The sequence below is a fragment of the Homalodisca vitripennis genome, chromosome 3 (genome assembly GCF_021130785.1).
Source record: "Homalodisca vitripennis isolate AUS2020 chromosome 3, UT_GWSS_2.1, whole genome shotgun sequence".
In the NCBI taxonomy this organism is placed as follows: Eukaryota; Metazoa; Arthropoda; class Insecta; order Hemiptera; family Cicadellidae; genus Homalodisca; species Homalodisca vitripennis.
The window spans coordinates 178,727,100-178,739,471 of NC_060209.1; positions in this window are offsets into that span (position 1 = coordinate 178,727,100).

A 12,372-nucleotide genomic window follows, 5' to 3' on the forward strand; every position below is an offset into this window, starting at 1 on the left:
TTTTCAGTGAACATGATGTGAACAAATGTCCTGGCAGAATTTTATAGAGTATATTTGGAATGTCAGGAAGCCTCATCATACCTGAAAAAAGTTAACAGTAAAACTAGAAAACGGAATGCTTGGGTTTCTGATAATCTGATCTCTCTGATAAAATCGTAAAAATGATTTATTTAAAACTTTTACTAAAAGATAGGAACAATTTTGCACTAAAGATTGAATACAAACACTTTTCCAAAATCGTCTCTAGGAGAATAAGGCAGGCAAAGATTGATTACTTTTCATCTATGATTGATAGGGCAAATGGTGATTCAAGGGAAATATTGGGACATTGTAAAAAAGAATAGTGAAAATAAAAAAAGTAAACTCAGTAAAATTAATGGTAGATGGCAGTCTTTTGGAAATAGAGGGCAATGAGCGTATGATAGCCAATAAGTTTAACGACTATTTTACAAATATTGTATCGGATTTAAGATCAACAAGAATTCGGATATGACCTACTTCCTTGAGGATCAGTCCGAATATAACTATTTTTTCTCAAAAATTTGATTTAATCGATGAAGAAGTATTCAATACCATAGTAAAAATGAAAATAAAACCAAGTTGTGGCATTGACGGAATAAATATTATAACTATTAAAGAGAATATTAACGTATTTTGTCCTTTACTTTGTAAATATCTATAGAAAATCTTTTTCCCAAGGATTGGTTCCAGACGATTTTCAAGGTAGCTTCTGTGACACCCGTCCTAAAGTCTGGTGACCCGTCAGAGGTGTCATCGTACCCGGCCGATTTCAGTTATTAATACTATAGCAAAGATATTTTGAAAACAATCGCTAAAAAATAAGTTGCTGGACTATTTTAACACTAGGTTACTTCTCTCGGAAAAACCAATACGGATTTCTGCCGGGGCAGGGGGACAGATTTGGCACTCGAGAAACACATTTCCTAGTATAACGTTACTCAAGAAACCAGGGTAAATACGTACTGGCCGTGTATCTTGATTTTCAAAAAGCTTTTGATACTCTAGATAACCATATACTAGTCAATAAATTAAGAATGAATGGCATAGGTGGTGCTGCTTTGGACTGGCTCATGTCTCTATGTACTAAAAGAAGACAGATGGTAAAGATTTGGTAAATCGTATAGTGGAATCTTTAGAACTGCTCTATGGAACGGCTCAGGGTGGTGTACTTGGTCCAATTATTTTTCTTAATAATACATAAACGACCTATTAAAACTACCTTTACATTCATCAGTCTTTGCATATGCTGATGATACTGCCTTAGTGTGCTCTGCTTTCAACAAAGAGACACTAAAACTGAGGATTAAAGAGGATCTGGAGTGCGGTGTCGGAGTGGCTAATTAAAAATAAACTTTTAAATCAATATTTCAAAATCAAAATGTCTTGTTTTTTTCAATCAATCCAATGATAAAGATTATTTAAGAAATTATTTTAACTTAGTTTGTCATTCACATTGCTGTATGTATGAGTGTACCTGTTCCAGTATTGAGGTTGTGGATAGTGTGAAAGTATCTGGGCTTATATGTTGATAGGTATTTGAAATGGGACCACCACATCAACTTTCTATCGAAACGGCTAAGGAAAGTAAATTACTCTTTATACCATCTTAAGCAGCACCTTAAAGATAAACACATGAAGCAACTGTATTTTTCTTGGTTTGAGAAGTATTTTAAGAATTTGGATTAATACACTACGGTGGAACATTTAAAAACAATTCTAAATCCAATAATTAATGACGCAAATAACACGCATTACGCATAATGTTTTGGTTTACAAAGAACAAACCGAATTAGCCATATATTTTTAAAGAACATAATATATTAAATTTTTGACCAGCTGTATAAGTTTTGCTTGTTAATGCATGTACATAAATATTTAGATCACCATAAAATCAAAGCCGTAAATAGAACAACACGCAGTTCCAGGTTTTATCAACTTGAATTGCCTCTTTTTGGTTCAGTTTCCTCTAGATGCCAGTTCTGCTACATGGGCCCAACACTTTTTAACAAGTTCATAGCCTATTATGGCAATGAATTATTTTTTGAGAAAAAGCCTAAAGTAAAAAATGAAAGCATTAACTTATGTCACTGAAAGCGTGCCAGATGCCAGATTGAGATCAGAGTTGCTTAAATCGCCCCATTTATGTAGTTATTTTATTTAGTTATTCATTATCTTTTTCTATCATATACTTTTGTATTTATTATTGAATAGAGCATACTTGTTCTATGCTAATTCACTTTTACTGTACTTGTTATAAGTTTATAGTTTTATATCATTGTTATTATTTATTTGTTATAATATCTATAGATTTATCTCGTTGTTATTATTTATTTGTTATAAATATCTATAGATTTATCTTGTTGTTATTGGTTTATTTGTTATAATATCTATAGATTTATCATAATGTTAATTATTTATTGTTAAACATTGTATTCATACATTTATTATATTGTTACTGTTCATTTGTTATGTATTTATGGATTCATATGTTGCTTATTTATTATTATACATTGTTTGAAATTAGAGTTATTGTATAGGGTAATTGTGCGGAATCGGTGCGAGGTGATTGATTAATCAATTTCATGTGTAGTTTAAATGTATCTTTGTTGAATATTTGGCGTTAATGCATAGCACGATGGATTATACAGTAGATACCTCAATTCTTACAGTAAAAGTTTTAAATTTCAGTCTGAAAAAAATCAACAAATTTCTACTTGTAATATAGAATGGACTGTTGCATGAGGACTGCCAGCATCAAAACAATATTAACAAGTAATTAACAATAATATAGTTTAAGATGTTCCCGCGCGCACCTTGCATGGCTGCATTGGGAAAATACATTGTAAAATTATGAAATTTTTTGAATAAAGGTGGTTGTGAACTGGTGAACTGTGTGTGAACACACACACACACACACACACACACACACACACACACACACACACACACACACACACACACACACACACACACACACACACACACACAATCAATTTTTTTTTCATTCTAGGATAAAAAGTAACAGTGAATTATAGCAAAAGAATATTGTATTCAGGAGAAAGGTTTACTAAAGCGCTGCTCTAAACCACATAAAAAACTTAACGCATAAATTTGATTTCAACAAAATAAATTATTTATATAAACTAATTTGTGGGAGTATTGTTATTTAGGTAAAAATTGCGCTGATAATAAAATTTCCATTTCGTAACTTCTTGAAAATATTAAAGCATGCATATTGACCAACAATGTTGCAACGCGCCCTTCAAAAGACGATGCAACAAAAATAGTTGTTTTCGTGAATTTTTAACATAAGAATAAAACATTTGATATGTTAGGTTACTGTTAATAACCACTGCAAAATCGGAATCTAAAAACACACTGGCGCTTGACATACAGTAAAGATAAGAGCTATTTACAGTCTATTTCACATAGTACATGAAGAGTTATATAAAGAAAATACTAGTATTCGATCCTAGAACCACGATTTTCGTATGAACTACTTAAAAGCATAGTAGTTTGCGCACAGACGACACTAAAGCGTTTTGTAAGTATTATAAATCAGAACCAGCATTAATAAACAGAAGAAAAAAAAAAAACATTTGTTTTTCTCACATAAAACTAAACCCACCGTCTCACCGTTGGAAGGGGTCAGATCGCTGGGATGTACTGATAAGAATCCCGTACCCAAACCGTTAGTTGCGACAACCAGGAGGTATTGGCGATATTTTTATTAAATTATGAAATTATTTGTTTGTATCATTTTTTAATCACTGCGGCGTCCTTGAAAACAGGACAATATAAATCTATCAAAAGAGGGATTATACCGGAATATTTTACAATAATGTCTAGTATAGCTGTGAGGACTTAATGTTGACTATTACTAGTCGATGTCAAAAAAATGCAGTAGTTGTAAAAACTGATATATTATGGAACTAAAAATGGTCTGGTCTCCCTTACAGTTTAAAAAAAATTTGTTTAGCCATTACCATCAGGACTATAGTGCTTTTTAAAAAAATTCCTACTGATTAGAATCATACCTTGTGGTTCCATCGGTCACCAAAAGATTCTTGAAATTAGGACTAGTTTTTTTGTAAAATTTATTTATTAATAAACTTAGAAGTTTTTTCTTTGTTCTTCTATGTTACTTGAGACAACATAAATATATCAAAGCAGAGAATCATAAACGGATATATTAAATACAATACAATAACATTCAATCAATAATCTTGATTTATTTAATATATCCATTAATAAAATTATACTGAAAGTAGTTTATAATAGATAAATCATCGGACAACTCAACTTTTAACTATCGTTGTAATACTGAATTTTATGAATATGTCCGTTGAAAGAGGTTTATTCGAGCGGTATGTTGCAGTTCTTTAAGAGTATTGTTTACACAAATACGATTCTTTTTATTTTTTATACCAATTTACAGAGTGCAAAATATATTAAATTTGATTTTTCCTTCAGGGATGTAAAAAGGTTTTTACTAATAAAATCACATGATTTCCATTTAAAACGTTATTTTAAATAACTTTACAGTGTAGTTCAGGCATAACTTTTATATTCTTTTACATCCCCGGTTTCAAAAATCCCTATTCTTGCACTAAATAGTTAATTAATCTATAGAGTATATCAATTTTATTTAGTTAAAGATTTTGGAACAAGTCAAAATTAATTAATATTTTTTTCTAATTATTATCTACTTGCTTACAATAGCTTTTATTTGAAGACCTAGATTAATAGGCCAATTACAATTTTTCTTTACACACACTGTTTTAGTAGCTAAGTATTGTAAAAATTCTTTACTAGATTAATTAACTTATCTTAGTAAAATATTTTGTGTATATATTTCCTAATATAGTACTCCATTATAGTTATCTCACAATATTAGCAATAATTGACAATTTAAAAACAATTTATTCCTAAGGAGTACTTCACTTCCCCCCCCCCCCCCACCCCCCCCCCCCCCCACCCCCCCCCCCCCCCACCCCCCCCCCCCCCCACCCCCCCCCCCCCCCACCCCCCCCCCCCCCCACCCCACGTCTGACTTACACTTTTAATCTTTATTCTTTTTTACACCCAGAATATTTTTCTGAAATATATTATAATTTTACCAAAGTAAATTATTATTATAATTTTTTCAAATATTGTCATAAAAACACTTGCAAATATGATTTTCACTTACTTTTATTTCTGAAGTTTAAATATTATTCCAAGGAACGTTATTTCTCTTTAGCAAAAAAGTTTTATATTCACATTGAGCGAGTTTTTCTCACAATTGCGGTTTTTAATGTTGTTTGTGTGTGCGATCATATGTAACATCAAGTGAATAAAATCCGTTAAATAAAAATAAAGTTCCTAAATATTTATGCATTGGGATGAAATATGCATGCGATTTTTAATAATGCTTAATACTCTTACTGTACTGTAATAATATAATGCAGTTAAATACATAAAAACACTTTATGTATGTTATGAAATTTGAGTACGCCACACAACTTATCGCGTGGCTGACTTCACTGACGCTTCATGCAAAATTTCATTTTATAGTTCATTTAATTTTTGAGAACATACAGCGGACAATCATACATAAAATAAATGTTTACTTTCCCACCAGCAGACAAAAGATACATTATACCAGCCTACTGAATGATAAGCTTTAATAAATTATATTCAGCCAAAAACTTTATACGTACATTAATAAATTAATTCCTTCAAGTGTCGGGCAAAAGTGAAGTCTACATATGTAACATGTCTCCAGATGTCTTGCGGGATGGTTATGCTAAATGTATTTCTACGTCGCATGTTAAAATACAGTGCATTTTTCTCGAGATTTTTTTTTTAAGGAGAGGCCGATCCCTTTTAAGCCTTATTCTGTCCGTCCTCATGGGTGACTGGCTGTGCGAGGATCTTATCAAACAGAATAAGGGGAGAGTCGATACAGTACGAGCTTGATTGTACTGATAAAAAGTGCAACGGTCACAGACAGGATTTGAACCCGCGCTATCTCTAACTCAGACCCAAAGTCCAACGACTTAGACCGCTCGGCTGTCGGCACTCCGAAAGATATCTTGTAGATAGCTAGACTAACAAATAAAATGGTTGGTAGTAAAGGGCTTTAGTTATTATATAATAATTTAAATGAAATAAATATGAAAAATACACAAAATAGTATTAAACACAATACGTACAAGATGTTTAAAGTACGTTGTAAATAATACGATTACATATTTTAGTTTTGGAGAAGGATATGACTACGCAAAGACCTTACTGGTAGAATTTTGTACTGCAATTATTTTTGTTTCATCTTTGTGAACAACAATGTTTGTTTCTGTAATACATTGAATAAAAAACGTGTGCAAAATGGCAAAGAGTAGTGATTTATAATGGATTTTGTACTGTACATCATAAAGAGATACAAATACGTGTTCGAGTTTAGAAGGATATGATATTCAACAATAGGATACTGCTGCTTGTATGTATATAGTATCATATAAGGAAAATAGATTCGGTCCATTCAGCGAACTGCGGCAGTTGTACACTCGCGGACAAACAAATCTGCTGCAAAACTCAATCATCCCAGTACACGTTGTTTACACTAACTCGACAATCCTGCGGGAACGAAATAACCGTTATTTCTGAAATCAGGTTTTACTGTTACTAATCTACTTTCATTCGATGGTACAGGCAACATCTGCATATCATAAACAAGTATTTGGTATTTTAACCAAAGTAAAGATATGGATTCATGACATTCACTTAATCTTCAAATAATAGACAGTGTCAGAGTTGTATTTTATTAACTTATGTTCATAAATTAATATGGACCTCTGTATTATCGATACTCGTTTGACATAACCATGACTAGATTAGTCAACTATAATGAATAAATTAGTCAACTATTGATTTAAGATTAGTGCAAAAAATTTTGGTTTATGTTATGCTATTGAGGATCACATTAATTACAAGATTTACGACACAAACAATGATTAAAGTTAGATGAGTCACCCGTTGAGATCCTGTCCCTGACGAATTCTTTGTGAAGAGAGGTAGGAATGTGATATACGAGAAAGGTGAGTTCCTGGTGGTGGAAAACAGCTGGTACCGTTCGTCGAAGAAGGATATCTGGTGAACTACGACCGATTTGATGCTAACGTGTCTTGTATCAGTGATGGTTCTGTAAAGGCCTGGGATAAAAACTCTGGAATCTTCTCCTTCCTATGTTCGGTGAAGCTGGTAGTCTATTGTGCGTAACTAAGAACTCTCCGATGTTTGTTACAAGGCTGTTGAATTCTCAAATTTGAGTCCATGTTTCCATAGGGGTGTTCCTTGATTGTCGAGCATGACAGCCAACACGCAAGGGACGGGAGGGGAAATGGGCTAGACTTTAATAAGCGGCCTATACTCATTATTCGGTTTTTTGTATCTAATGTATCGATTTTTTCTATCAAAATAATAATTCGATATTACAATACAAGGTGAGAATCCTTTCCTCTATTTCACAAAAAGTTGCTCACAGCTATTCGGGCAAGATGTAGGTATTTTAAAGTATCTCTAACATGTGGTCCAGATTAATGTTGGTTTGTTATTTTCCATGCTACTGTTAAATTTTTTTTTTTTTAATTTAAAACAATTCTTTGTTGTACGACTATTATATATCGAAGTTGGGTAATATACCTGTATACCGAATCATTCGATAATGATATTTAAATTGCGATAACAAATAGGTAGACCGCTTATTAAAGTCTCGCCGGGAGAGAGGCCACAGCTTCACCTAAAAAGAGTCAATATAGAAAATTGGAAAACCACTTCGTCTGAATATGAGGAAAGAGTGAGAGGTTTTCTATTATAACAAAACAAAAGCTAGGACGGTTTTGTTGAGGCTAAGGGAGTGATCGGAGGAGCACCAATAATACATGTAAGAGCAGCGGTTTAAGAATATTTACATTACACTGCTGTCAAGTGCTGCTACGGAGAAACTGAGAAAACTATATTTTGCTACGCAAGACTACGCTATTCAGTGTGCTCATGCTATAGAGTGAGAGACGTTTAACTTATCTGTTAATAGTAAGGAATAGTTTGTAACAATTCCTGGTCTTTATTATTCTTCTTCTCTTTATCTACATCACCCGAGCCAATGAGTAATATGAAAATAACACTATTAAAAAAAAATTACTATTATCGTATGACAGAAAATGTGTGTCATATTCTATTCTTCTGATACCATTAAAAATATATTTTTAACAGCAAAAATTCCTTAATACCCTATGTAATTATGTATCGTTTAGTAATCAAATAAAATTTTTCCCGGCACAATTGACAGAAATTTAGAGTTCATATTGAATTAACAAATTTAACATATATCAACATTTTTTCAATATAAATTAAAAGTTTTATGTCATGAAGACTAAGTTGCATGGCTTATACAAACAGTGCGCAAGTTATTGGTGTATAAGTTGTTCCATAAACATTTAATGTCTTTGGAAATCTTGATTTTACTCTACGCGTGATCATAACCGATATAAAAACCTTTAGTTGAAATAATTTCGAAATTTAATATTATTTAACTTAAGAGTTTAAACTGCAAAATCATGGTAAGAAATTTATTACACAATATGAATATTCGCCTTGCAGTAAAATTTAATGAAATGAGTAGCCTTCAGGTTGTATCAAATTCACGTCAGGTTTGGTTCTGTTCCGTTATGGTATTGGTCTTTTACGTTTTTCCCAATACGAACATCATCAAATCTAATGCTTTAATTCTTAGAACATTACCTTAAGCTCTTTTTTTGCCTATATCTCAAAGGAATTGTCGGATTCTTAGTGTTAAATAAATTAATATATTTTTCTATTATTAATTAAAAAATATACTCGTATCCCATGCACGTACATAATACATAATAAAATTACATCAGAATTATATTTAGAAATACTTTTTATAAAACATTTCATTATACTTGTCTCAGTAGACTTACTTCTCAACAATCTATCCTAGGAAATAAAAACAACCAATGTTTTTTTTTTCTTTTTTTCGTGTTTTGAGAGAACGGGTTACGTGTGACGATATTCCAACTCCCATGCACGAATCGCTTTATTCGGTTATTTATGTCGTAATAATAAATTAATTTTAAACAATTAGTAAGTATTACAATGTGTTGCGCACACATTTACTCTGAATTACCTAATAATTATATAGAAATTGTGTTTATTATTTAGTAACAGAATCATACTCAATATTATTTATATTACTATCCATGGTTTCTAGATGGGCTAAAAATCAGTCCCTATTCCCGTTTGTTAACGATTCATACAGTTTATTCATGCTCTGATTAAAAATCCGATTGAAAAGTTCTCAGGACCGCCGATAGAGGTCTGGCTGTCAGTTACACTGCTTCCTCCACCATCCAATCAGCTTCCTACAAATAACACTTGACGGTTTTACGTGTTTGTGTTTTGTACCAGTATATTTCATCGTTTTGATTTTTGCATATTATAGCAATATTTTACCAGGCGAAAAAAAATATTTAGACAAACTTTAGGATATTGTTTCATTAACCAAGAGGATCTAAAACTAAATACAACCAATGGTGTATCTCCTTTGGGCAGCCTGTATCTATATTAATTTTTATAAGTAAATATACAAAAATTAAATTGTTTACAATTATTTTTCTTGCAGTCTTAAATCAAGAAAAATGTTAGTATTATATTAACATATCACGTTTTAGGATGGCATAAGGTTGAAAGTTTTAAAGCTTAATTAGCGATAAAGCGAAAAAGACTGGGAAAATGCGTATAGAATAATAAATGTTGCTCAAACTAATTACAAACATTGTGACGCCTAGATCATAAACATCGGAGATTGAATAGTGTATATTATAGCTTTATAGTAGTTGCAATGGATGGTTAATGATGCAGTACTTAATGCAGACAATGAAATCTTTTCCTTGTATTACAACGGTTTAAAGCTTACATTTACATTATTTATTCGTCGAGTTTTATGTTTTAGCTATCAAAATGTGTATGATTAGGTTGGGCAACTTTTTTAAGTCAAAAACCTTTTCATAATATACTAGTTATTACAGTATTAAGCTATAAAAACTTCTCCCGTCCGTTTTATTCATATTTAATTAATTCATATTTCTCTAGATTGTATACAGGAATAAACGTTTACTACATTTAAGTTTTATATCTTAACGATTTTCTGAAATAAATTAAATGAAAAAACATATATATACAGAACCGTAAACGAAAGAGATAGGTCAGTGGTTATATTTAGTTCCTATCGCCTCTCTTCCCATAAAATAATATACTAATGTTTGTGAAAAGAGTTTTATTATCCTCTATAAAACTATTATTATGCTAGGATAATTTGAACTAAATTAAATAAAATTATAAGAGGATCATCAATTAAATCAAAAGATACTCCTGGTTCCAAGTTTACATAAGGCTTTTTCCACACACTTCATACTGATTTGTTTGTCATACTACTGTAGAATAAACCTAACCTGTAAGTAATATCTAACAATAGAGACAGTCACAAAGGTCCTTTTACGAATCACGAACCAAATGACATTATTGGACTTGTTGTCTATACATACTCCGTCTTTACGAACAGTTAATTGTGTTGTGTATTCACCAAGTCATTTGACGTTGTTAAATTTTTTTCTAATATAAAGATCTAGTAGGATGTGGAACGTAATTGAATAATTACATGGCATGGGAATTAATTTAAAAGGGTACTAGACATCTTGGGATCCATTATTACTTATTCAACCATGTAATCTGTGACCAAGTTTGTGGTGCGGGATAAAACAGTATAACCCCCGAGTTGTTAATGAGCAGCTATTTACTATAAGCATTATGTGCCTCATGCTTTGGAAACTAATTTATCTAAAAGAGAACTGATTTTTGTGAGTCCTAGTAGTGAAGACCTCCGGGTATTTTGAACAATATGTTACATTAAATACCGCAAAGGTAGTTATTCCGTTTTGTATTTATAGGTATATGATAAACTTAAGTCAAATAGCTAATAAATCTAGATAATATAGTTTAACTCCTACTTATAAGTTAAGAGTTTAGAAACATATAACTTTCCTAACTCGGTTTCCAGTAATTTTATGCATTCACCAGCTGGTATTTAATCCTAACAGTGATTTCCTTTAAGGAAACTAGCTTTTGGATTTGTCTTTTGTCTAAGTAAACAAATAAATATATACAAATAATACATTTCAAAAAGAGGATAGAGTGGAAATTAAAGCTATATATTCATTGTAAATAGTAAAGGGATACAAGCAAATGTTCAAGTTTGGATGAATATGATCATCCATAAGAGGATACTACTTCTTCTATGTCTGTAGTATCATATAAAGAAAATAGATTCGGTCCATTCAGCGAACTCCGCCAGTTGTCCACTCCCGGACAAACAAATCTGCCGCAAAACTCAATCATCCGAGTATACGTTGTTTACACTAACTCGACAATCCTGCGGGAACGATATAACCTTTATATTTGAAATCCGGTTTATCGTTCCAAACCAGGCTTATTTTATAATGGTTGCGGTATTTTTTTCTGATTCGAAAAAGATAAAAACATAGTTTACATGTTTGTACTTAGAAACTAAACAGTTGTACATACATGAACCAACGCATATCCTAAATATTGACAAAAATTACAGGGCAGCATATTTCAAGTTGTTACTAACATTTTAAAAACGTTTGAACTGTTTCGTATTGCAATAAATGCAATTAGAGATAATCTTATATCTCAGCCAATCCTTAACATATGTTGAAAACTTTTGTTTCATTTATTTAAATTTTCTGTAAAATTGCCTTCTTTTATTGATTTATTATTGCACTTTGTGTTTCTATGAAATAATAGTAAAAGTTTATCTTTAAGGAATAATGTTATTTTCACTACTATATTTAAGAAGAGAGAGGGAGAGGATTTTCCGGAATTTGCCATTGTTCAGTAATACAAGAAATCATTATACTATGTTTTGAAATCCGCAATCTTGAGGCAGATTAACTAACCTTATACTTAACTATTATATATATAACAATAGGCAAATCATACCAGTGGATTGTGGCACTCATAAGTCAGAAATTACAAGAAGCATGTTGTTGAGCTTTCAGTGGTGGTCGTTCACTGTATGTCTAATGTCACCTGTATTCTACAGTTCGGTTTCAAGGTTTTTTTTGTTATTTAGAGATATAGTTCACATCTATATAAACATTCTATATAATAATAATATTTAACTTTTATTAGGTAATGTAATCATATTTAGAAATATTAATCTTAGTATAAAAGTTAACCATTAAGTAAATCACTGATCCACGCACAAAGAAG